Genomic DNA, 27,833 nt, shown 5'->3' on the forward strand with positions numbered 1-27,833 from the left:
AGAAAATGGTTCCCATCCACAGGATTAACAATGGAATATTATCAATGTCAAGGTTCAATGAGTTGATCATGCATGATGCTCCTATAAAATTAGACAGCATGATTTCAGGAGGCTGATTCATTTTATTCAATATTTATGAAACATTAAAAGAATATTATTACTTAAAGGAACTCAATAATTTCAGGACACTGATTTCATTAATAGTTTAAGGATGAAAACAATTATATTACACTAATTAAAATTAATTACATTGAGGCATAATTAATAACCAGGAATTGGAAGGAATGTAGTCTATATAACTGAATAATGTATAGACATCTCTGACATGCTATAAAGTTATATTTATTAGCGTACTGCCATCTGCATGTCAATCTTTTCTTATTTTGGTCACCCCTAGTGCTTGATCTGAGGTCCTGGAACAGCATGTCATCTGAATTTGCCACAGGATGGCATGCTAACACTCACCCATTCATTAATTGGGCCTTGAAGGCTTGTAGGTCTTGAGTTCAGATGCCAGCACTCCCAAAAATGAATCGTGGAGTAAGATGATGATGGTGACACGTTTTCCTTTTCTGTGAAAGTCCTGGGTGTCAGGTATGAAGTGGAATACATATGCAGACCTATATCCTATGTAATCAATGTAATCAATGTTTTATGTTCCATAATAGTCAATAAAATAAATGGTCAATATATGAATAAAACAAAAAAATATAATAACTACACTGAATACAATATGGAGTCAACATATGTATATAAATATAAATCATATATTTAAATTGTACATGAATAGGATGTTTTCTAGTGTTGGAGATCTATTTTAGGCATAAGGAACACACCTGAATTTCTTGACTTTAAGGAGGCCAGCTTCCCATTCCCACACAGTGCAACAGAGTTACCAAGACATTGAGTTTCAATCCCAATCCTGGCAGAAAAATGGTACCTTTGCACTATGTGAGGCCCAATTCTTAAGCATTTCATTATGCCTACATTTTATGAATGTGATTGTTTAACTGCTTAATAAAGAATTAACTAAAATCAATCAGTGTTCTATAACATAATTGTGTATAATTTTATCCTAGAATCATTCAAGAACTGCCCATTCAATCATATGGATAGGAATGAGTTCCTTAAGATCTCCAGCCATTTGGAGGTGGCAGGACCAGGATTCCAACTGTGAGTTCCAGCTCCCACCACTTCAACCTGGGAATAGGGTACTCACCGGTCTGTCCAAGAATATCAGCAAGACCAATGATTAGACAGGAACCAGGGATTCAAAGCAGTGCTCCTTGATACTTACAAGGCTGTGATGGGAAGATCATGGTAAAAGTCATCGTAGTCAGGAAAGTCCTTGAACTTCTCTCCAACTTCAGTGTCAACAAAGCCAGAAGCCCTGTGGCTCCAGTGTGGAGGGCGAGCCTTGAGCAAAAGCAGTGCCTAGACTGTGCCCAGATCCTGAGTTCAAGGTCCGGGTCTGGCAACAAACAGACATACAGAAGAATCTGTGCAGCCATCCAGCTAAAGCAGGTCACCCTCTCATCTCCAACTGAATTGGACATTGTTCCCTGGGAAAAGGGCTGGGGGAGCTGCTATCTTCTTGACTATGCCCATGCTGCTTGCATCACAGAATTCCGGCCACACCCCCATTCTTTCATGGTTATTTCTGACCAATGGGATACAAGAATTGTGACCACGCCCACATTCCATGCTGCCTAGTAGCACCCAGGATTCCCACTGTTAGTTTACACCACTACCAGCAGTTGAGGAAGGTAGAGGTGCCTGAGTGGTGAGGAAGAGACTCAAGCAACTTTGGAGTATACTAGGAAATTGAGATGCCTGCCCGCATCCGGGATCCCTCCCCACCTTCCCAAGTTGCTGGATTTCAAACCTCTGGCAATGTTGTACTGCCAGCCCGCCTAAAGCCTTGACCTGGTCCCTGGCTCTGGTTCTCTGCTCTTGGCCCATGTGTTTGCAATGATGCTGCCATTGCTGCTTGCCCCAACTGGAGCAGCCTCCAGCAGCTTTTCCCAGCAGCACAGGTGAGTGGCTGCCCCCAAATCACCACTACCAGGGATCAGACACCCCTCTGGGGGCACCATGACCCCCTGCTTATTTCCTCACCCTGACTCTGAGGAGCCACCTTTCTGTCTTGGGCATTTCTGAAACAGAGACTCAATATATGCTCTGGTTGGACAGGATCAAGGTCCTCCTATCTGGGACAGGTATGCTCCACCAGGCCTGGTCCTCTGTAGTTGGGATGGTAAACATGTAGCGCCAAGCTCAGTAATAGATTTAGATGGATTATCCCAAACTTTTAGTCCACAGCAGCCAATTCTTGACCACAGGTGAAGCTCTGGGTAGGGCCACAACCATCAGAACTCATTCTCCTCACAGGACAGTTTGAGGAAACAAGGGATTTATACAGAGGGAATCTCTGGAGCATGGCTTGGCATGGAGGGAGTGGCATTCAGAGAAGGTTCTGCAATTCTGTGAGCAAATGACAGGAAGATACACACAAAGGGCTCAGGTGGGGCCAGTTATTAATCATGCAACAGCTGGGGATTTTGAAACAAAACACGGCTCTCTTTCATCATTACCCTCTCCCCATGAGGAAGGGGATCCTTCACTGTGTTGAATTTTGCATCTGGGGAAACCGAGGCACAGAGAAGTCAGGTGACCTCCTTATGACTTCAACTTCACAGGAAGCTGGGCCTGACTTGACTACCATGCTCCCTAGGACAATGGGTGCTATTCAATCCACTTCTTGTGGTAGGAAGTCCACTTCTTGTCAGTTGTGGGGCTTGAACCCTAGGCATGGGCACTGTTCCTGAGCTCCTCAGCAAAAGGCTAGTGTTCTACCACTTGAGCCCACAGCACCAATTCTGGTTTTCTGGTGGTTCTTTGGAAATAAAAGAAAGACGTTCCTGTGGGGGCTGTCTATGAACCATGATCCTCATATGTCAGCCTCCAGTGTAGTTAGGATTAGAGATCTGAGCCACTGGCACCCAACTTAATTTTAATTCTGATTTCTCTCTCTCTCTCTCTTTTATAAAAACTGGTTGAATAGGTGCTGGAGTAAGGGGTCCAGCATCCCCATATGGCTGGAATACAAGGTGACCCTCTCATTCTGGAGGTGGGCTGTGGGTCAGGAGCTGTCTCACTCAGCCTGTTGAAACAGCTCCCTGAGGTAAGCCCCACTGTGCCCTGGCTAGATCATGAAATTCATTGTCAATCCAGCCTTACTGGGCTTATTGTATTGTATTGCTTTCTACATCATTTTCTAGCACCTGGCCAAACTTATGATACATAGTTATGGAATGAAAATGTAATGTCTTCTTAAGAAAGTCATTTAGGGCTCTGGGAATGTGGCTTCATGGTATGCTGTTTGCCTAGCATGCATGAAACCCTGGGTTCAATTCCTCAGTAAAACAGAAAAAAGAAAAACACTAGAAGGAATGCTGTGCCTCAAGTGGTAGAGTGCTAGCCTTGAAGAAAAAAAAGCTCAGGAATAATTCCCTACCCCTGAGTTTAAGCCTGGACTGGAAAAAAATTAGTAAATGGAAAAGAAAGAACACATACTTGAAATATATAATTGCGACTTCTGTACTGACACCTGATAATAGCCCCTAATTCATGTATTTTACTTATGTTAGGATACTGTGTTAAAAAATTTTTGTTCATTAAGTCACAGCAATTAATACCAGGAATATGCTTAATTGTCAGCTGAAGATTAATTCTGGAAATTCAAGGATTCCAGGATTTTGTGTCATCACTGCTAATCACAAAGTAAAAAGTTGTCTAAGTGTGATTTTGAAATCTTTTTGATCAGTTTTGGCATCAAAAAGGCAGAAGCTAATTAATAGTTGTGACAGAAAATAAGGAGTAACTCCAGATGGAAGGAAAAAATGATACTAAATAAGGTATACCAGAAACTGGTCTAGAGAACCATTTTTGGTTATTGAAGAACTAGTTGTCAACTAGGATTTTCCTCGTTGCCATTAGGATTCTAAATCTCTTAGGCTAGTTCTTAATCTCTGCGTGATACATGTAAACCCTTCTTTTTTTTTACTTGTGTGCATTTTTTTTCTTTTTTCTTTTTATTATTTTTTATTTTTTTAATTTTAATTTTTATTTTTTGTGATCATATTGTACAGAGGGGTTACAATTACATGGGCAAGATTACGAGCAAATTACTTATCAAAAATTGCAACCTCCTCCTTTGTTTAACCTTCATATCCCTTCCCAGCCTTCCCCCCCTGCCCCCCTACCTAATCCTCCCCTCCCCCTGGCAACAAAGTTGTAAAGTTCGTTTTTGACATGACAACTTGTACCACTCATAGTCGCATCGGGCCCACCTTTATCCTTAAAAGACTTGTTTTCCCCCATCTCCTCCACAAATTATACTGACATCAAATATAGTGAAAGTTGGGGTTATAGTGTGGGAGAGGGACATACAAAGCAACAAAGAAATAATCTTATAAATGAGTTAGAAACAAATGCATAAAAGAAAAAAAATAAATACATATTTAAGGGTTCATTTTCCTAACATCACATTATCTGAACTTTCATGCTTGACTTATACATATACTAGATATTGCAAATAAGGACAACCATGGGACCTAAGTTTCCTTGGGCCTGGCTTACTTCACTTAATATAATTTTTTCCAAGCCTTTCCATTTCTTAACAAATGGGGAAATGTCATTCTTTCTGATGGAGGCATAGAATTCCATTGTGTATATATACCACATTTTCTTGATCCATTCATCTACTGAGGGGCATCTGGGTTGGTTCCAGATCTTAGGTATGGTAAATAATGCTGCAATAAACATAGTTGTGCTGGCAAATTTAGTGTGGTCTTGTTTGTAAATATCTGAATAAATGCCCAGAAGTGGTTTTGCTGGGTCATAGGGGAGCTCTATGTGAAGTCTTTTGAAAAACCTCCATGCTGATTTCCAAAGTGGTTGAACAAGTTTATACTCCAACCAACAATGAAGTAAGGTTTCCTTCTGTCCACATCCCCTCCAGCATCTGTTGTTATTAGAGTTCTTGATTTTAGCCATTCTAACTGGGTTGGGGTGGTATCTCAAAGTTGTTTGGATTTACATTTCTTTTATGGCTAGGGAGGTTGAGCATTTCTTCATGTGTCTATTGGCCATCCTTCTTTCTTCTTCAGACAAGTTTCTCTTCAAGTGTTTAGCCCACTTATTTATTGGAAAGTTGTTTCTTTGAGGATTTGTTGTTGGGGGATTTAATTTTTCGAGTTCCAAGTATGTTTTAGATATGAGACCCTTGTCTGTTGTATTGCTAGTGAAGATCTTCTCCCAATCCGTGGGCTTTCTATTGATCTTGCTAGCTATGTCCGTTTCCATGCAGAAGCTCTGCAACTTCATGCAATCCCATTTGTCTAGCATTTCTTTGATTTGTTGTGTTTCCGGGTCTCTATTAAGAAAATTTCAGCTTGAGTAAAGGAGGCATAGGTTTTCTCCTATTCCATCCTGTAATGTTTTTAGAGTGTCTGCTTTGACTCCGAGGTCTTTGATCCATTTGGACTTGATTCTGGTGCAGGGTGATATATAAGGATCTAGTTTTAGATTTCTACAAGTAGTTAACCAATATTGCCAGCACTATTTACTGAAGAGGCTATCTTTCTTCCATTCTATTATTTTAGCTCCCTTATCGACGATTAATTGGCTATAGGTCTGTAGGTTCATTGCTGGGTTTTCAATTCTATTCCATTCGTCCTGAGGTCTGTTCTTATGCCAGTACCAAGCTGTTTTGATTATTATGGCTTTATAGTAGAGTTTGAATTTTGGTATTGATATTCCACCAGCAGTGTTCTTTCCGTTGAGGAGCGTTTTTGCTATTCGGGGGTCTTTTATTGTTTCATATGAAATTTTGGATTGCCTCTTTTATTTCCTTGAACAATGAGGTTGGAATTTTGATAGGTATTGCGTTGAATTTATAGATAGCCTTGGGAAGTATTGCCATTTTCACGATGTTAATCTTTCCAATCCAGGAGCATGGGGGTTTTGCCATTTTGTAAGTTATGTTTTGATTTCCTTTTTCAAGATTTTAAAGTTTTCATCGTAGAGGTCCTTCAGTTCTTTGATTAAGTTAATTCCTAGGTATTTTATTTTTTGAGGGGTTATTAAAAATGGAGTTACTTGCCTAATTTCAGCCACAATTTTCATTGTTGGCATATAGAAAAGCCCTTGATTTTGAGGGACTAATTTTATACCCTGCTACTTTGCCAAAGTTTTGAATCAGCTTGAGTAATTTTGGAGTGGAGTCTATGGGATTCTTTAAATACAAGATCATGTCATCTGCAAAGAGGGAGAATTTTATTTCTACTTTCCCTATTTGGATTCCCTTTATGTTTGCACCTTGTCTTATTGCTGTAGCTAGCCATTCTAATACTAGATTGAAGAGAAGTGGAGAGAGTGGACATCCTTTACTTATTCATGAGTTAGAGTAAATGGCTTTAGTTTTTCACCATTAATTATAATGTTGGCTGTAGGTTTGTCATATACAGCCTTTATTGTATTGAGGAATGTTCCATGGATTCCTAATTTTTCCAAAATCTTCATGATAAAGGGGTGTTGGATCTTGTCGAATGTTTTTTCTGCATCTATTGAAATAACCATGTCGTTCTTACACTTGCTCCTGTTGATGTGATGAATAATATTAATTGATTTGCATATATTGAACCAGCTTTGCATCCCTGAAATGAATCCTGTTTCATCGTGGTGTATTATTTTTTGGATGAATTGTTGAAGTCGATTGGCCAAAATTTTGTTGAGAAGTTTTGCATCAATGTTCATCAAAGAAATGGGTCTATAATTCTCTTTCTTTAATGAGTCCCTGCCTGGTTTGGGATGAGGGTTATGATGGATTCATAGAATGTGTTCTGTCGTGAAATTTCTCTTTCAATTTCATTGAAGAGTTGGAGGAGTATTGGTGTGAGCTCTGCTTTGAAGGCCTTGTAAAATTCTGCTGTAAAACCATCTGGTCCTGGACTTTTCTTAGCTGGGAGGTCTCTTATTGCTGTTTCTATTTCAATGCTTGATATGGGCCTGTTAAGATGGTTTAACTCATCTTGGTTTAGTTTTGGCATGTCAATATTTGCTAGGAAAATATCCATTTCTCTCAATTTCTCAAACATATTAGCATAAAGTTTTGAGAAGTATTCCCTTATAATGTTCTGAATCTTGGTTGTTTCCATGGCGATATTTCCATTCTCATCTCTGAGTTTATTTATTTGTGTATGTTCTCTTCCTTTTCTGATAAGATTTGCTAAGGGTCTGTCAATTTTGTTAATTTTTTTGAAGAATCACCTCTTTGTTATGTTGATTCTTTCTATAGTTTTTTGGATTCAAATTCATTTAATTCTGATTTAATTTTAATTATTTCTTTCCATCTACTGGATTGGGGTTTATAATGCTGCTCTTTTTCAAGGAGGTTCAGATGACTCATTAAATTTTTAGTTTCAGATCTCTCCAATTTGTAGATGTAGGAGCTCAGAGCTATAAACTTGCCTCTGCATACTGCCTTTGCTGTGTCCCAGAGGAGCTGGTAAATTGTGTGCTCATTATTATTAAATAGCATGAGCATTTGAGTTTCCTTTCTAATCACTTCATGAATCATTCCTGATTCAGCAGTGTGTCGTTCAGCCTCCATGTATTACTGGACTTTCTTTGGTGGCTTTTGGTCTTGATTCTAATTTTATTCCTTTGTGGTCAGAGAGAATGCAAGGTATAACTTCAATGTTTCTGAATTTGGACAAGCTTTCTTTGTGGCCTAAAATGTGTTCTATTTTAGAAAATATTCCATGTGCTGCTGAGAAAAACTTGTATTCTGATGCTGCTGGGTGAAATGTTTGGTAGATGTCTATTTAATCTAGTTGATCTCTGCAGCTGTTTATATCTGCAGTTTCTCTGTTGAGTTTTTGTCGAGTTGATCTATCTAGTTGGGAGATTGGGGTGTTAAATACCCAACAATTAATGTCTTTGGATCTATGTGGGATTTGAGGGAAAGTAGTGTTTCTTGAATAAATTTGGGTGCTCCATTGTTTGGCAGTTAGATACTTAGAATTGTAATATCCTCCTGAAGGAGAGATCCCTTAATTAGTATGTAGCAACCTTCTTTATCTCTTCTCACAAATTTTAATATGAAGTCTATTTTATCTGATATTAGGATTGCAACTCCTGCCTGTTTATGAGGGCCATTTGCTTGGTAGATTTTGCTCCAGTGTTTAACATTGAAAATGTGTTTGTTTTTATGGGCAAGATATAACTCCTGAAGGCAGCAGATAGGAGGATCTTGTTTTTTAGTCCAACTGGACAATCTATGTCGCTTAATTGGTGAGTTAAGTCTGTTAATGTTAAGAGATATGACTGAGAGGTATTTGGGAGTTCCTGCCATGTCATCCACCTTCTTGGGGGTTGCAAAACCTGGATTGTTCCTATGGTTCTTGGATTCTCAGTTTGGTTGCAGTTTCTTGGCCTTTATTTTGGTCTCGTTGGTTTTCTATGTGTGGGACATCTTTAAGAATTTTTGTAGGGCTGGTTTGGTGGAGATGTATTGTTTCAATTTTTCTTTGCTATGGAAGGTTTTTATTTGGCCTTCAGTTATGAAGGAGAGTTTAGCTGGGTTCAGTATTCTTGGTTGATTGTTTGTTTTTAGGGCATGGCATACATCATTCCAGGCTCTTCTTGATTTGATTGTCTCTGCTGAGAAATCTGAGGTCATTCTAATTGGTTTCCCATTATAAATGATTAATCTTTTCACCTTAACAGCTTTATGGATCTTTTCCTTTGTCTGTGTTGATCCTGTGTGAATTATAATGTGACAGTGGGATGTCCTATTCTGATCTGGTCTATTTGGACTTCTAAAAGCTTTTTGTATCTGAATAGGCCTATCTTTTTGCATGTTTAAGAAATTCTCTGCTAGGATTCTGTTAAACAAATTTCCTAGACCATTAACTTCTTTTTCTAGGTGCTCCTCTACACCCATTATCCTTAGATTAGGCCTTCTGATGGTGTCTTCCAAGTGTTGGGTTGTTCTATCATATTTCTTGGACTTGTCTTGGATGGTTGTATGTTCTTTCTCTATAATATCTAGGCTATCTTCAATCCCCGAGATTCGATCTTCTGCATGGTCTAAACTGCTGTCAAGACTTTCTACTTAGTTTTTTATTTCTTTTCCTTCTAAGTGGTCAGCTTTAATGGCTTCAAATTCTTTGTTGAAGCTTTGTTTTAGATCTTGTATTAACTTCTTTACTTCCTTAATTTGGTGTTCAGTGTTCATTCTCTAATCACTTAGTTGATTGGTTATGGTTTCCTTGGAATCCCATTCCTTCTGTTGGTTTCCATTCAGCATTCCATTTGTGGTCTCCCTGACTTCCCTCAGCTCTTTGTTAGTGGAGCCCATGAATGCCTTTAGTGATCTTTGTGTATTCTCTTCCTGCTCTCTCAATTCCTGTATTACTCTTTGATTAGCTTCCTCCCATTCATGGGATTCCTGTAGTTCTCTTTGAGTGTAATCAGCCTGATAACGCCATTCCTGCCTTTCTCTTTGAGTATTCTCAAGCTGCTCATGCAAATCCTGTATCAGTTTTTGAGTAGCTTCCTCACGCTCATGATATTCCTCTAGAAACCTTTGGATTGCCTCCTCTCTCTCCCTATCACGCTCATACAGAGTCCTTTGTAGGTATTTAATCTTTTCCTGCATTGACCTATTGTTTGCCTCCTCTCTCTACCTATTACGCTCATACAGAGTTCTTTGTATGTTTTCAATCTTTTTGTTTATCAGTTTTGCCAGCAGTGTTTGTAGAGCTATTTGGGAACTCTCCTATGGATTATTCATTATCTGTTCTGTCCCCTGATTATCATGAGTGGGAGTGAAGATACCCGGAATTGCCATTTTCTTGTGGTTTTCTAGCTTACTCTGCCCATTTGGGATGAAAGTAATACCAGTTTTGTGCTAGAACACTAACTTAATGCAAGCATCAACCAAAGGCTGAATTTGCATAGTCAACAGTCTGCAGATACAATCTAGTTGAACAGTTACCTCTATTCAACATCAAATGACTCTATATTAATGGGCTACAAACCGCAAAGAAGAATTTGATGAACCAGAAATTATTAGGGTTAGGGAGAGATGTGGGTAAAAAGATGTGGGAAAAAAAGAGGAATAGAATGATATGGGAAGGTACAGGGAGAGTTAACTTAACTAAGTCCTAGTCTCAAAGCAGGAATTAGGTTGGATAGAATGGAAGTAGAGAGAGAGAAAACAAGAAGAAAAAGAAAGGGAGAAAAAGAGACCAGAAAAAATAGAAAAATATAAATTAATAATATACAGATCGAGAGCAAACTATTCAAAGAACGTGAATATATTGAGAGAAGTGGAGGGATATAAAGGAGATGTGAAAAACTTAAAAATAAAAATAATTAAAATGTTATATTGGTATAAAGAGGTAGTATAGCTATTAAGGAATTTAAGTCTCAAAAGTTTTGAATTGAGTAATTAATTTGTGGATTAAGTGTGTACACAATGGGCGATAGGGTCTAATAATCAACTACGGGTATATCTGAGGATGTGCAGAACAACAATTAAGTCCCATAAAGAACAAAATTGAGGAAAAGGTAGGAAGGATAAGGAAGAAAGAAGAAAAAAATCAGAAGTTCAGTCGAGCTAAGCAAAAAGCAAAAAGAAAATTTTGTTAAAAGAAGAAAAAAAGAAAGCTACAAAGCAATAAACTTATAAATGAGTTAGAAACAAATGCATGAAATAAAAAAAAAACATTTAAATGCATATCTAAGGGTTCATTTTCCTAACATCACATTATCTGACCTTTCCTGCTTGACTCATACATATACTAGATATTGCAAATAAGGGAAACCATGGGACCTATGTTTCTTTGTGCTTGGCTTACTTCACTTAATATAATTTTTTCCGAGCCTTTCCATTTCCTAACAAATGGGGAAATGTCATTCTTTCTGTCCCTCCCCCACAGTATAACCCCTGCTTTCACTATATTTGATGTCGCTATAATTTGTGGAGTACATGTGGAAAAACAAGTCGTTTAAGCATACAGGTGGACCCGATGCAACTATGAGAAGTACAAGTTGTCATGTTAAAAACAAACTTTACTTTAGTGCGGGGGGTGGGGGGGATAGGGTCGGGGGGTGGGTGAGGCTGGGAAGGGATGTGAGGGGTAAAAAAGGAGGAGGCTGCAATGCTTGATAGGAAATGTACTCATTATCTTGCCCATGTAGTTGTAACCCCTCTGTACAGTATGTCACAAAAAATTAAAATTAAAATTAAAAAAAATAAAAAAAATAAAAAGAAAAAAGAAAGAAAGAGAAATGCACACACGCATGTATACCTAAAATAAAGATTAAAAGGGGGAAAAAGTTACTAGAAAATAGTTTTTTTCAAAAAAGGTAAAAATTAAAGATTAAAAAAGTTTTAGAAAAGAAAAATAATTTTTTTCGTAAAAGGTATATAAAAAAGAAGAAGATTAAAAAAAAAGTTCTTTGATTTTTTTAGGAGCATTGGGAAAAATCCTGTATCTCCCTTGTGTCTGTAATCAGCTTCTGGTTGGAGTCTCTGGTCTGCTTGGTTGGTTTCTTAAGTCAGTTTGTTTGGACAGGCAGAAAAATACTCTGCTTTACCCAGGATTTTTCGATCCTCCTCCCAAGTTAGTTCAATGGGAGTGGGGTATGCTTTGAGTATCACAAAAGAGGGAGATGGCTTTTTCCTCCAATTTGGAGATGCTGTGATGAGGCTAGGTTCTTTGTAGACTTGAGGCCTTTCAGCAAAGAGTAGCTTTTCCCAGGGACTAGTTTGTGAGAAACTCACACAGTCCAGCCTGGAACCACTCTCAGGGCTTCTGTTTACTGATATTGAAGCTGCTAATGGGAGGGGCAGCCTCTGGCTCTGATTACTCAATGAAGAAAGCCACTCCTAGGTCTGGCGCCCGAACTGGGTGACTTTTCCCTTGGTAGAGCTGATTCTGGCAGGTCACGCCTTTAAGTTCTTGTGACCTGCTAAATGATGCTAGTTTTATTCCAAGGCCTGAGTTGGAGCTAGCAGCTTTGCCAAGTTTGTGGGTATCCAAGATGGAGATCTCCAGTACTGGGGTGGGGGGGAGGAGTGGCCTTCAATCCTCTGATCCCTGAGAAGGAGTGAGGATGTCAGGGTTTTACTCATGCCGTCTTGCTTCCTGGGTCGTCTCTGGTCTGCGAACTGCAGGATGAAGATGTCTGCTCCTTGTCGGTTCTTGCTGGTGTTGAGTAGAATCCGCTCACTTGCTGCTTCTGGCTCTTTCGTCCCCAGACTCTCTCTGTTTCAGGTATGGGGGTACCGCCGCTGTCGCTGCCGACGCTGCTGTCACAGCAGCTGCTGCTGGCAAGAGCTCAGATCTGTCTCCTTGCCTGGATTTTCCCTCTCTGGCCTAACTCTCTGTCCTGTGATGGCACACTTGGTGTGATTCTCTGGCTTAGGACTGTTCACTGGAACTCTAAAACTGCTTTCTATGTGAGAGCTTGTTTTGCCTCCAGCTTCTCCTCTGTCATCTTCCTGGAACTCCCAAAATGTATCTCCTTCTATGCTGTTCTTTCATACCTTATCTCCTTTTTTTTCTAAAAATCTCAGTCTTTCTATATTTCTCTATGAACATTTCCTGATACTAAATACACCTATACAGATGTCACAGCATGCTATTGTAAGGGTCCCATAGCTCATGAGTCATTAATGTAACAAAATGGAAAAGGAGGACATATTTACTGCTACCTCAATTTTTCTGAAAAGCTGCAATGGCATCATTTGGTTAAAATTTCCATTCTTTGTCTACACAGTGTCATTCAGTGTACCTAAATGCAAATATGAAATGGGTGCTGGTGGTTTACACCTGTAATCCTATCTACTCAGGAGGTTGAGACCAGAATTGTGGTTCAAAGCCAGCCTTGTCAGGAAAGTCCAGGAGACCCTAATCTTCAATTAACCACCAGAAACCCGGAAGTGGTGCTGTAGCTAAAGTGTTAATGTGCACAACTTGAAGTGAAGAGCAGAGGGACAGTGCCCAGTATCAGAATTCAAACCCCACAACCAACAAAAAAGGTGAAATATGACTTTAAATTTCCCCAGAAGGAATGACAAGATCAATAATCTTCCCAAGCAAAAAAATTAATTCCAAAATTATTCAGTGCACCTACATTTGGTGAGTTATTTTATAGAATCTGTGCTGGACATATTCTCTTAAAACAAATCGTTTAGGAATACAGGTAGACCCATTTCAACAATGAGATGTATAAGTCTTTATGTCAAAAAACGAACTTTACAACTTTGTTGGGGGGGGAGGATGATATGGGGAGAGAGGGGGAGTATGGGAAGGGATGGGAAGGGAAAACAATGAAGAGGCAACAATGCGTGATAAGAAATGTACACGTTATCTTGCCCGTGTAATTGTAACTCCTCTATAAGGTATTCTCACAATAAAAAAAGGAAAAAATGTCAAATATTAGCTTTACAATAAACATCTAATATTTCATCTTTGAAGAGAGATGTCTATACAGTTGATGTTGCTTGGCTTTCTTACTATCTTAGTTCGAATCCAACCCTGGCAGGATAGTCTGTCAAAATCTTATCTGTATTTACACAGCAAAAAAGCCACAAGTGGAGTTTTGGTTCAAGCAGTAGAGTACAAGCTTTGGGGGCAGGTTAGCAGGAAAGAAAACCGTTCAGAGACAGTACCCAGCCTATGAGTTCAAGCAGCATAGCCAACACAAAGTAAAAAAAAAAACAAGCAAACAAAAAAAACCCAAAATTTCCTAAAAGGAGTACTGGTCTGAGAAGAGCCTCCTTTTGCTGATCATACTCACTGGATGCTTTTTTGGAATCCTTATTGCTCTGGAGAATTCCGGACCAAACTAAAGGAATTGATAACTGAGTCCTGAAACAAGAGAATCATCTCAGGGGTAAAAATACGAGCGATAAGAGACTTTAAAACCTCCATGTCTTTGTTTCTTAGCAGTAGAACGGTTTTGGGAGGGTCCAGTGGTGGGCCTGAACTCTGGGCTGAGCGCTGTCCCTCAGCTCTTCAATTCAAGGTTAGCGCTCTAGCACTTGAGCCACAGCACCACTTCTGGCTTAATTTTTGCTTATATAGTGCTGACGAATCAAACCTGGGCCTCATGCATGCAATGCCAACGCTTTAACACTGAGGCAACTTCCCAGTCCCCTCAGTAGAACATGTTTAAAACAATGTTATTTCTTTTTGTTCTATGCTGGCCTTAAAATGGCACATTATTTCTTTTTGTAATATTCTCAATTAGAAGTTTACAGAAAAGTTATATATGAGTAAAAACACACACGAAAAATTCGGAGACAGAGTTTCCTTCAAGCCTTGGGATTTTCTTGTACAGTAAAAAGGAAAGCACAAGTTAACTTGAACTTTGGCAATCCTCTATGTTCCATTCCTCTCCTGGGATCAGTTTCCACATCCAGTAGCAGTTACTTCCAGGAACAATCTATGGTGCTGCCGGAGGTATAATGAATGTTTTCTTGCTTCACCAAAATAACACAAGGACACCTTTATCTGAGGTTACACGTGTTTCAGAGACAACTTAGTAAAGAGAAAATATGAAATTTATATTGCTTTTCAATACATTTTCCATGAGTATATTGAGTTCAAACTTTGTAAGTTCTCTATAAATTAAGGTGAATTTTAAATGGGAAGAAGGTTCTCAGATCTTTTTATTTGTGAGTGTATGTGCTGCGCATTATTTCCCAACTGTTCATGAGTTAACAGTAAGGAAACAATAGCAATAATAGGAGAAAGAGAAGTTTTGTGTTTAAGTATAAGGGTTCAATACACTATAGAAGATTCTGAAAATAAGACCATGTTGAAACAATAAAGCCAAGTCCAGTATGTAGATTTCAGAGTGATATAGAGAAAGCATTACTTGTATGTGGAACAGGAAGTATGAGGCCACTCACTTTCTAAATCATGCTTGCTAATCATGCAACTTTGTAGACAGTAGAATGGAAGCATAATTCTGTTTCCAATGCAAATCAGATATGAGCATGGACTTAATTGGAAAAAAAAAGTCCATCCGGAGAGAGCAGGGATTATACTAGCCATGAACTGGTGGATAAGATCACATTTATTTTCTTTCCTTTACTTATGTATTTTTTGTTGGTGGTGGTCTTGGCAATTGAACACTGGGCCTGGGAGCTGTCCCTCTGCTATTCAACTCAAGGCTAATGCTCTATACTTGAGCAACAGTGCCACTTTCAGTTTTCTTATAGTTAATTGGAAAAAGAGTCTCCGGAACATTCCTGCCCGGCCTGGCTTTGAACCCTATCCGAAGATCTCACCACCATCCAGCTTAGGATCACACTTCTAACAGTGTACACACAGCATATATAATGTGCATGTTCATGTATCTTTATATGAATTCTTAAGTTAAAAATCTAGGCTACAGCTTAGCCTTTACACTCACGAAAATGTTTGTAATTTAAAAGTTGATACTACTGGAGAAATAAAACCTAAGAATGTAAAGGTGTCTGGGAAGTTCAGTTTGCATCCAGCCTGGGCAGAACAGTCTTTGAGAAACTATAATTAACCAACCAAAAGCTGGATTGGAAGCATGGCTCAAGTATTGGAATACCAGTCATGAACAAGATTGCTGAATAAGATCTTGACGCTTTTGCATACATACATACAATCATACACATATATACACACGTATGTGTGTATATGTGCACACACAAATACACATATGAAGTAACTCTCAGAATATGTGGAAAAGTTAGAAAACAATAGAAAATATGTCCAGAGTAAGACTAGAATCAAGTGATAATTTTTAATGTTAGAAAGTCCTCAAGTGAACCTTCTTCAAAAAGTTTAAGAATATTACATAGATAGGGACCAGAGATAGTAAGAGAATCAAGTAATCATTATTAATGGGATCAGGTCCATGGAGGAATGAATCAGAGACTCCTGCAGGTGCATCTGAAAATGTTCATATCCTGTGTCAAATGTTAGAACATCTTTGAAAAGAGTACATGAACACTCTGAGCAGTATGGTGGATAATATTACTGGAGAAATTCAGAATTGCTAGTCTGTATCTAGATTAAATAAACCAAGAAACTATGGAGGGGCAATGTGATACAAGGCTAGAATTCTAGCATTCAGACTAAGACAGGAGATTAGATAGTGGAATTACACAGTGATACCTTCCCTGGAGCAGGTAGTATAATTTTGTCTTAATAAAACAAACCGAACAAGAAAGGAATACAAAGTTGTAAGTTTGGGCTAATTTTGTCATTATGTTTTGAGAAGTCATGTTTCCTATTGAAATGCAACTCATATATAATCCTCAGTTGTGTTTGAAATGATCTCTTCATTAAAGAACATTCTTAGATGCAAAATGGCTCATGATTCCCATCCAAAATTTGAAAATGTAAGGAATCATCATTCTGATAGATTCCAAGGAAAGGACAAAGGATTACAAAAGCTTAAGCTTGGAAAAATAGCAAAGTTAATCTAATGTAGCACTATGTAGATCTTGCTAAATTAGAGTTTATATTTAAAATAAATGTTTTGGTTTTGTTTGTAATTTCATATTCTATAGGATACTACAAAATTCTTTTTAAGTAGAGGGTTTAATTGACAAATTTACAAATGTGTCTTGCATGCTATTTGCCTAGAATATTCTTTCATGAGATTTATAATTAGAACTCAGTAGATAATACCAACACTTCATGTATAAAATGATAATGTGAATAATGTAGACAGAGTTGGCAAAAAGTGGATGATATTAATTTATAAATTTAGAAAAAGGGCGATTTTTTGAGGCTTTGGTATAACATGGAATGAAGAGAATAATTGTGTGACATCTTCTTTCTTCTACCTCTATGTAAGACAGGAAGCAATTCCCTTAATTACGTGCCTCTGTATACAGTGAGAAAAATGCTCGGTTTGTGATTTGTTTTATTGGTTTGTCCTAGGGCTTGAACTCAGGGACTGGACACTGTCTGAGCCTGTTTATGCTCAAGGCCCATGCCCTACCACTTCAACCTCAGCTCACTTGTGTCTGGCTTTTCCTAAAAAGTTTATTGGAGATAAGAATCTAGAGAACCTTCTTGCCTGGGTGGGCCTTTGCCAATGTCTAGTGCGTTGGGGTCCCTGGGTAAGGGTAACGAAATCACCAGGACACTGGGGATGCAGAGTGCAAACAGCAATTGCCACTGCATGCTGTGCTTTATTGTTAGTAGTATTTAACAACAAGGAAGCATGATCTTTGCCAATATTTGGTCAGAAGACATTGACACAAAAATTTCAACAGATAGATTTTTACTTGACCTATGCGGCAATGTCTTGGTATATTATTATCTCAACTATTTTATTACAAGCTCAAACCAATCAGGAAAATGCTTGACTAGCTGTTAATCTATGTTTAAGCAAGAAGAAGCGCTACTTCCTCAGCTCCCAGGAGTCTGTGACATGTGTTTTGAGATAGGGAGAGAACATTTTCCCTCTCTAGCCCGGCATGCCAAGAGCTTTCCTAATACTCAAACACGGTCTTCAGATAATCCTGAGGCCGGAGCCTGCATCATTCTGCCCCTTCAACATAGACCCTGCGTCCTCACAATTTCCTTCTTTTTTCTTTTGTTTTAAAGTAAAGCTTTCCACAGAGTTATCATAGATGTTTGCATTGATTTCATAAAAATCAAACATAACAGTCCAATGCAATCAAAATACTAACAATCATAATTTCCCTACCACTAGCAATATGTGAAATGCTTTGTAGTAGTTTTTTGTATCCAACCCTTCTAATTGTTTAATAAGTGCATCAGCAATATTAGAATCATTATCATTTGTAAATTGTTTACCAAAATTCTCATGTACATTAAATTGTAATTGTGTAATCAATTGAGCAGCAGTAGAATTTCCAGATAAATACTGCTGTATTACATTCTAATCATGTATAGATTTATTATATTTTACATTAGTAATGAAAAAGGTAGTAAAATTCCAATTACATTTTAACAGTAACTGTTTTTCCACAACCAATAACTTGTGTCCTAACCATCCCACTATCTGTTTAAGAATATTAATCTGTGTTTGTGATAGAGCATCAATTTCTACCTGTGAGACCCACAATTCATGTGAATCCCGGAGACATTCTTCCACAAAGTGCTAATTTGTAAGGAAGTGTATAGGGCAATTCCAGACACCGCAGCAACAGTGGTAATAGCAATTAAGCTTAAGATGACAGCTACCATGGCTCCAATCATGCACTTTGTACATTTTAGTATTTTGGTAAAAAATTCAATAACAACACTATCCAAAGGATTTTGGAACCATTGTCTTCCTAATTTGACAGGTAGCCAAATATGAGTGCTTTGTTGTAATATCATAGTACTATACTGTCATTAAAATTAAGAGGAATTAATGCAAGAACACAGGCGACAATGAAAACAAGAAATATTAGGAGAAAATGTAAAATTTCCCACTAAAAGTGCATAAGGCAGAGCTACACAAGCAGTTGAATCATAAGATTTGTACAAAGTAAAATTATAAGTGGATGCAGAGTTCACCGTCCCTGAAAACGATCCATTTGATAGCCTCATGGTTTCAGCGCCGCTGCGACCTTCCAAAGATGAGTCTGAACAGCAGTGGGTGCAGCCATGAAAGCCCATAGAGCATCTGCAATGCCTCCATCTCCCCAGGCCATCAATCGAACTTCAGTAAGCGATCCATTAATGGCTTCCGGCATCCTAGTAACATTTGATAAATCACATCTGGTAATATTCCATTCTGAACATGTGTTAATAAACTGTCCAAAGGTCCTCAATTAATAAAATTATTGAACATTTTTCCAAATGTTCCTCTATACTCTTGCCACACAAAAGGCTGATATTTTAAATCAATATAAGTAAAATCAGGGCACATAGGTAAGGATAACTTGCCATCAGTGACACTTTCCCAGCTACTATTAATGGCCAAGAAGTTAATCGCTGAAACTGTGTTTTAAAATTGGAAGTGCGTTTCCCAGGTAAAACCCAACGTTGCCAATTCATTACTAAACATGGAGGAGGCCCCAGACAAACAGGCAAGGAATGAGTATAGTAAGTAAAATTTAAAAAGCTACCATCATCCTTATTGCAAAGTGTGAAATTATTCCAAGGAGGAGATAAAACCGCAGGAAGAATATAGAAGGTTATATCCCCAAACAACAGGTTCCAATGAAGGAGGGTTAGGAACAAAGGCCCAATAACTTACATTAGCATTAGCATGGACAAAGTTTACAGTAAGCAGGGCACACATGGCCAGGAACAAGTTCTCAGCAGTGACAGGTTTATCATTGAATTGTAACATCTTTTGTCTTTCTCCAGTCAACTTTTTAACCTGCCCCCAGATGGGCAGTGGGGGTTTCTTTTTTTTATTTTTATTTTATTTGTGAACATAATGTGCAGAGGGGTTACAACTACATGGACAGGATAATGTGTATATTTCTTACCAAGCATTGCAGCCTCCTCCTTTGTTTACCCTTCACATCCCTTCCCAGCCTCCCCCTCACCCAGTCCCAATCCTTCTCCCCGCTCCCCCCCGCCCCCGCGCACCAGCGTGGTAAATTGTTGCATCTACCTCGACCAGCAAGGAAGACACGACCCGGGATTCTTGTCAAAGCAGTTTATTCAGGAACCTTGTTTGTTAGCTTTATTTGCTTCTTCCCCCCCCCCCACACGCACTCTGGTTATAAGCCTCCTGGATGGCCAACCCTGAAGTGCCACGTGGCAAATACCAATAGGGTCACAAACACGGAAGCAAGCCAGTAGCCAAGCCATAGCCATATAAGGAGTTGTTTTTCACAGAGAGCACTCGCTGTCGGGAAGGGGGAAGGCAGAAGCCAGCGCCATGTTTGGTCATGGCCGTGCCATGTGGCCCCTCCATCTTTGGTCAGCTCAAGCAGCTCTCCACAGCTCCCCCTTTTTTGTTTTATTGAGATACAGGTAAGAGTAGAGGTTGGGCCTCTGTCTGAAACATTAATGAGAGGACCTTGCACTGGTCTTCGCCTGAGGTGCGTGCTTTCCCCAGTGATGACCAGGCCCGTCCGATGCCTTTTTTGCAGAGGTGGGATCTTGGGCATCAACCCACTTGTAACCCAACATGCTCTTCTTGGGCTCACGCCAGGAAGTGATTCCCATGTGCAGTGCGTTTGCCCATGTGCAGTGCATTTGCCTTACACCCTGTGCTATTCTCTTAATGTGGCAAGCCACACATGAGGGGACTGTCTGGCCTCAATGGCAGTGAAGGCCTGGACCACCATAGCCATACTCCTGCGCTGTGAGCTCCTAATCCGGTATATGCACCACAGGCACAGCAAGATCTCCAATGCCAGGATACCAATAAGGGAGCCTATTCCCGCCCACTCCTTCAAATGATCCACAGCTGTCAAAATCCAGGAGGAAACATCTTGTAACAGGGCATCATCCATCCGCGACAATGGCCAATCGTAGCTGTAACATCAATTGGTCGAATTCCCCTGTCCAGTTGCCTAAAAGATAACTTGACAGTTGTTTAGACAAATTTGCTGCTTGGGTATAGTTATAATACTGAATAGTAGTAATACAAAGCCCTTCATATTTTTGAACACATCCCAGCTGTGCCAACTGCCACATGATATCAACCTGTTCCTGTACAAGGTCAAACCTTTTATTTAACAGCATCAGTCCTCCTTTTAATTGTGCAATGTCCACTTGTTGTAAATCCAAAGCTCTGGCTGTAGTAGCCGACAAGTTATTTAGAGTCTGAGCCGTCTGCACAGTATGTGACATGGCGACAGCGGCAGCTGTTGCACCCACAGCAGCCACAGCTATAGCAGTTACAATGGCCGCAGTGAAGCCAAAATCTCTCTCTCTTTTTTTTTTCTTATCGAGACCACTTCCCAACCAAAGAAGGGTGTTTTTATTATTATTATTATTATTATTATTATTATTATTATTATTATTATTATTGCCAATTTTTTTTTATGTCTAAACAAGGTTACAGATTGAGAAGCATCTACTGGCACAGGCACCCAACGCGGAATGCGTGCAACTATAGCTAACGAATATTGAGAACTCCAGCAGGTAGCATAATAGCAGGTTTCATTAGTACAAGCACACACATCATCTGAACATATAGAGATGTTGTTAATTATCAAAAACACAAAAGGGGAAACCTGGCAACTCTGCATTCTTTGGTGTATTGCTCATAGACTAATTGTTTTATAAGAGGCATAGCCATGTCAGGATCCCCAAAAATTCTGTCTGCTGCTTCCACCATTCTGGCCACAAAATCTAAAAAAGGCTCGGTAGCCCCCTGCAGGATCTTGGTGAGATTACCACTAACTTTCCCCTTATTTGGTAGTGATTTTCACGCCCTAATGCAAACATCATTTATCTGTTGATACACTTCAGGGGGATATCTTGTCTGAGCATTAGCAAAGCGGCCTTGTCCTAAGAGCATATCTCTGTCCCAAGCCTGACATCCGTTTGCTTGATTAATGGCTGCCTGTTCATTACAAAATTTTAGCATAAATGCCCTCCAATCCAAGTATTGGCCTGGACTCAGACATGCTCGTGCTAGACTCGCCCAATCAGAGGGAGTCATGCAATATCTTTTTATAGCTTCCACTTAAGCCACGGTAAAAGAGGCTGAAATCCCATACGTCCCAACAGACTCAGCCAAGGACTTAATTACTTTAAATTCTAGAGGCTCATGAAATCTCAGTTGATTATTGTCTTGAAAAACTGGAAAGGCGAGTTTTGCTCGAGCAGTCCTCCAAGTATCCGGGCAAAATGTATGCCCATTGGCTCCATGTAGATATGGAGGAGGACCTAAAAGGGCTTGACTGGAAGGTCTTTCTACGTCATCTAAAGGGGCTTGACCAGAAGTTCTTTTTATGTCCTCATTAAGCACAGATTGGCTTAGCTTATGTTCTCCCTTTTTTATACTGCTCCTTTTCATCTGTTGAATAAGTGCTCTCACTTCTTCCTCCTCTAACTCACTGGAACTTTCTCTTTCCTTTTTTAGCTCAGACAGTTCTGGGTATAGTTGCCTCCTTTTGCCCTGTTTACTGTCTCCCACTTCACTGATCGCGTTCTCTGACCTCTCCTCCTGTAACTGCACCAGTGCTGACTGTCCATTTTCTACAATCTCACAGCAGCTCTGATCCTCCAGACAGCCCTTAATCAATGCCCAAATGGGGCGGACTCCTGCCCTTAATGTGCCCTGTTTATAGGCAAAGTCCAAATCCCTCCCTAACTTTTCCCACGAAGCTGCTGTAAGGCTCCCGGACACTATGAACCAAGGAGCTACAATATTGCAAGCCTCAAGGAACTTCTGTAAAGTATCCTTTTTTAACTTTAGCCCTTTTAAGTGTAGCAGCTCTTCCAAGGCCAGAAAAATTGGATGTGAAGTCGCGGCGCCCATCTTAGTTATTAAAAAAAATATTTTTTGTTACTTTTACTTTAGGCCTGTATTTCTTCCCGGGTTTCCACTCTCTCTTTATCTACAGAGAAGAGCCCCGTATTATGCCCGCTTTAATCGTGGATTCCCACTTACCTGGGAACTTACCCTGCTCTTGTAGCGGATTTCCTTTTCCTGGGAACTTACGGGTGCACCACCCTGACTGCCAGGAGTTTTGAATCCCTTGTGGAGTTAGTTCCCCGTATGGGCCACCAGCTGTCGCATCTACCTTGACCAGCAAGGAAGACACGACCCGGGATTCTTGTCAAAGCAGTTTATTCAGGAACCTTGTTTGTTAGCTTTTATTGCTTCCTCCTCGCCCCGCACCCACACTCCAGTTATAAGCCTCCTGGATGGCCAACCCCGAAGTGACACGTGGCAAATTCCAATAGGGTCACAAACATGGAAGCAAGCCAGTAGCCAAGCCATAGCCATATAAGGAGTTGTTTTTCACAGAGAGCACTCGCTGTCGGGAAGGCGGAAGGCGGAAGCCAGCGCCATCTTTTGTCATGGCCGTGCCATGTGGCCCTGCCATCTTTGGTCGGCTCCCGCAGCTCTCCAAAGTAAAGCTCGATTTGGACATGACAACTTGTACTTCTCATTGTTGCAACAGGTCCACCAGTATCCTTAAACGACTTATTTTTCCCCATCTCCTCCAAAAGTTATACTGACATCAAATATAGTGAAAGCAGTGGTTATACTGTGGGGGAGGGACATACAAAGCAACAAAGAAATAATATTATAAATGCGTTAGAAACACATGCATGAAAGAAAAAAAACATTAAAATACATATCTAAGGGTTCTTTTTCCTCAACTGGTGGCCGATTCCTTGAAGGATACAGGGCTGTCCTCACTGGGCCGCATCTGTATCCATCAGGCAGGAAGCTAGTATTGTTTGCCATCCTGTGTAGACACGAAACCCTATCCTCACCCCTTATGTAATAATGTTCCTAGTTGCCTTTCTGCATCCAATGCAATCTTAATCCATACATAAGCATTTAAATAATGTTTTTCTGATATTTGTTCAAAATAGCGCTCAGCTCTAGTTAAAATATCTACTTGTGGTAAATTTAAAAAATTAAGAACATAGAGAGCTTGATGTAAAATTATTTTAGGATTTTGCATGGAAAACCACAAAATATCCATACCCTCATCCAACCTTTTCCTCCTTTTTAGTTTTTTAATTTGTTGTTTTAGTATGCCATGAACTCATTCAATAATGGCTTGTCCTTGGGGGTTGTATTCTATTCCTGTAATATGTACTACATCATAAAGTTCACAAAATCTTTTAAATCTGATACTTTTATAGGCTGGTCCATTATCAGTCTTTATTTTGGCAGGCACTCCCATAATGGCAAAAGCTTCCAATAAGTGTTCTATTACATGGTTAACAATTTCTCCCATAAGGGCAGAAGCCCAAACAAATTTGGAATACGTATCTATTGTAACATGTACAAAGGAAAAACGGCCAAAGGCTTATTCATGGATTATATCCATTTGTCAGAGCTCGTTAGGTTGTAATCCTCGAGGATTTACTCCAGCAGGTACAACTCTCAAATGCATGGGTCTGCAGATAGGACACCTTTTTATAATTTGTTTAGCTTGAGAATAAGGTATTTTATAATGTATATGTAAATGGCTAGCATTTGTATGTAAATGAGCATGATCCTGTTTAGCAGAAGCAAAACTAACTAATTTATCAACCTGATTATTGCCATATACAAGGTAGCAGGTAACAAAGAGTGAGCTCAAATGTGAGTTACACTTTGGCATTACGTTGTTGCAGTAAAGCTTGTAGTTGTTTAAATAGTTGGTTTAGCTGGGGTTTAGATGAATGTGTAATTCCAGTTATATTAGTCACAACTCCTACAGCATAGGCAGAATCAGTAACAATATTAATATCTCCCACAAAATCTTATAACATCTCAATAATAGCAAAAAGTTCATTTTGTTGAACTGATGCTTAAGTAGTTGTTTGTACCCAATATTTATTTGTTGTCCAATAGCACTTTTTGTTTTGGAGCCATCTGTAAAAACGGTAAGAGCAGTGGAAATAGGTACCTTGGTAATTATATTATTAATGACAAGTTGTTGCTTATGCAAGCAATCCCACAATCTACCTATGAGGAAATGATAGGAATATTGCCCAGTAAAATTTACTAATGCTATTTGTAGCGTTTCAGACAGGTTTAACAAATATTTTAGTTGGACTTTTGGCAAAGGAAAGATAATTTCAAATAAATCATACCACGATAGGGTAAATACCCGTTGCCTGGCTTGTTGAATAATAATTGCCAACTGTTGTTGATAAGGAATAATATTTTTTGTAAATCTATGCTGCGTATAAATCCATTCTAATGGTATCTCATTTTGTCGTATAATTCTTGTTGGGTATTTCCATGTATCTAAAATACATAAATTTATGAGTTGATTTAGCGTTACTCGATGTAAAAACATTTTTTTAATTCTCTGTTCTACAAATTGTACTTCTCTTTCAGCTTCCTTAGTTAAAGTTCTTTTGCTATGTAAATCAGGCTCCAATTGTAACAATGAAAGCAAATTATGTAATTGGTAAGTAGGAATTCCTAAGGCCGGTCGCATGCAAATAATATCTCCTATTAACTTTTGAAAATCATTTAACGTATGTAATTGATCACGTCGTAAAGATATTTTTTGAGGTGTCACTGTTTGTCTACAAACAACATATCCTGATGGAGACACAGAATTCCATTGTGTATATATACCACATTTTCTTGATCCATTCATCTACTGAGGGGCATCTGGGTTGGTTCCAGATCTTAGGTATGGTAAATAATGCTGCAATAAACATAGTTGTGCTGGTAGCTTTAATGTGGTCTTATTTGTAAACATTTGGGTAAATGTCCAAAAGTGGGATTGCTGAGTCATAGGGGAGCTCGATGTGGAGTCTTTTGAAGAAACTCCATACTACTTTCCAAAGTGGTTGAACAAGTTTATACTCCCACCAACAATGAAGTAAGGCTACCTTCTGTCCACATCCCCTCCAGCATCTGTTGTTATTAGAGTTCTTGATTTTAGCCATTCTAACTGGGGTGAGGTGGTATCTCAAAGTTGTTTGGATTTGCATTTCTTTTATGGCTAGGCAGGTTGAGCATTTCTTCATGTGCCTATTGGCCATCCTTCTTTCTTCTTCAGACAAGTTTCTCTTTAAGTAATTAGCCCACTTATTTATTGGGCAGTTGTTTCTTTGAGCATTTGTTGTTGAGGGGTTTAATTTTTCGAGTTCCAAGTATATTTTAGATATTAGACCCTTATCCATTGTATGGCTAGTGAAGATCTTCTCCCAATCCGTGGGCTTTCTATTGATCTTGCTAACTATGTCCTTTGCCATGCAGAAGCTCTGCAACTTCATGCAATCCCATTTGTCCAACCATTCTTTGATTTTTTGTGTTTCCAGGTCTCTATTAAGAAAATTTTGGCCTGCACCAAGGAGACCTAGGGTTTCTCCTATTCCATCCTGTAATGTTTTCAGAATGTCTGCTTTGACTCCGAGGTCTTTTATCAATTTGGAGTTGATTCAATGTATGGTGATATACAAGGATCTAGCTTTAGTTTTCTACATGTAGTTAATCAATTTTTCCAGCACCATTTACTGAAGAGGCTGTCTTTCTTCCATTTTATTTTTTGAGCTCTCTTATCAAAGATTAGATGGTTGTATGTCTGTAGGTTCATTTATGGGTTTTCAATTCTATTCCATTGGTCCTGAGGTCTATTCTTGTGCCAGTACTAAGCTGTTTTGATTACTATGGCTTTATAGTAGAGTTTGAAATTTGGTATTGATATTCCTCCAGCAGTGTTCTTTCCGTTGAGGAGCATTTTTGCTATTCTGGGTCATTTATTGTACCATATGAATTTTTGGATTTCCTCTTCTATTTCCTTGAAGAATGACGTTGGAATTTTGATAGGTATCGCATTGAATTTGTAGATAGCCTTGGGAAATATTGTCATTATCAGGATGTTAATCTTTCCAATCCAGGAGCATGGAGGATGACATTGCCCCATTTGTTAGGATATGGAAAGACTTGGAAAAATATTATATTCAGTGAAGTAAGCCAAGCCCAAAGAAACATACGTCCCATGATTTCGCTTATTTGCAATATCTAGTATATGTATGAGTCAAGCAGAAAAGGTCAGATAAGGTGATGTTAGAAAATGAATCCTAAGCTATGTATTTAAATGTTTTTTTTTTCTTTCATGCATTTGTTTCTAACGCATTTATAAGATTATTTCTTTGTTGCTTTGTATGTCCCTTACCCACTGTATAACCCCTGCTTTCACACTATTTGATGTCGGTATAATTTGTGGAGGGGAAGGGGAAAAACCAGTCATTTAAATAAGGATACAGGTGGACTTGTTGCAACAATGAGAAGTACAAGTTGTCATGTCGAAAACGAACTTTACAGCTTGAGGGGGGTGGATTTGGTGGGGGAGAAGGAAAATGGAAAGGGATGGGAAGGGTAAACTAAGAGGCTACAATGCTTGATAAGAAATGTACTCACTCTCTTGCCCATGTAATTGCAACCCCTCTGTACCGCATTTTCAAAATAAAAAAAACAAAAAAACAAAAATAAATCCTAAATATTTTACCTCCATATCTTTTTGTATTTTTTCAGGTGCTATTATTAATCCAAAATCTATAAATCTATAAATATGGAGGGTAAACACTGTAACACCATGTCTAATTCTGTCACATTTGATCCTGCAAATAAAATATCATCCATATAATGAAAAATATAAATGTGAGGCCATTTTTGTCACAGGTTTTAAGGCCTTATCAACATATCTGATACATAGTTGGAGAATTCATCATTCCTTGAGGCAACACCTTCCATTGGAAGTGCTGATGAGGGGTTTGATGATTTATTTGTGGTAAAGAAAAGGAAAATCTTTTATTATCTTTTAAATGTACAGGAATGGTAGAAAAGCAATCTTGTAAATCTATTACTACTATTGGCCAACTTTTAGGAAGCATGGCAGGCGACGGTATACCAGGTTGAAAAGCCCCCATAGGGTACATGGATGCTTTACCTCCTTGTAAATCAGTCCGCAATCTTCATTTCCCTGACTTCTTTTTAATATCAAATATTGTAAAATTCCATGGTGACATAGACGGCTCAATATGTCCTTTGGTTAACTGTTCTTCCACTAATTGATGAGTTGCTTCTAATTTTTCTTTAGATAAAGGACATTGTTGAATCCAAAGAAGTTCCTCAGATTTCCATAATATCTCTATGGGCTCCATCTAAAAATGTTAAAATTCAATATGAGC

At 38.9% G+C, this 27,833-nt stretch overlaps 1 long non-coding RNA gene across 1 annotated transcript in view; it reads left to right on the forward strand.

The window, feature by feature from the left end:
* The first annotated feature begins 1,771 nt into the window (after nt 1-1,771).
* LOC138836738 (uncharacterized) overlaps nt 1,772-27,833 on the forward strand; it is a 56,348-nt gene continuing 30,286 nt past the window's right edge. Inside the window, exons 1-2 of the long non-coding RNA XR_011375035.1 lie at nt 1,772-2,036; nt 3,065-3,184. This is a non-coding gene — a long non-coding RNA (uncharacterized lncRNA). The remainder of the gene's footprint in view (nt 2,037-3,064; nt 3,185-27,833) is intronic.

Source organism: Dipodomys merriami, unplaced genomic scaffold (genome assembly GCF_024711535.1).
Source record: "Dipodomys merriami isolate MVZ:Mamm:240054 unplaced genomic scaffold, mDipMer1.0.p SCAF_256, whole genome shotgun sequence".
NCBI classification, from domain to species: domain Eukaryota; kingdom Metazoa; phylum Chordata; class Mammalia; order Rodentia; family Heteromyidae; genus Dipodomys; species Dipodomys merriami.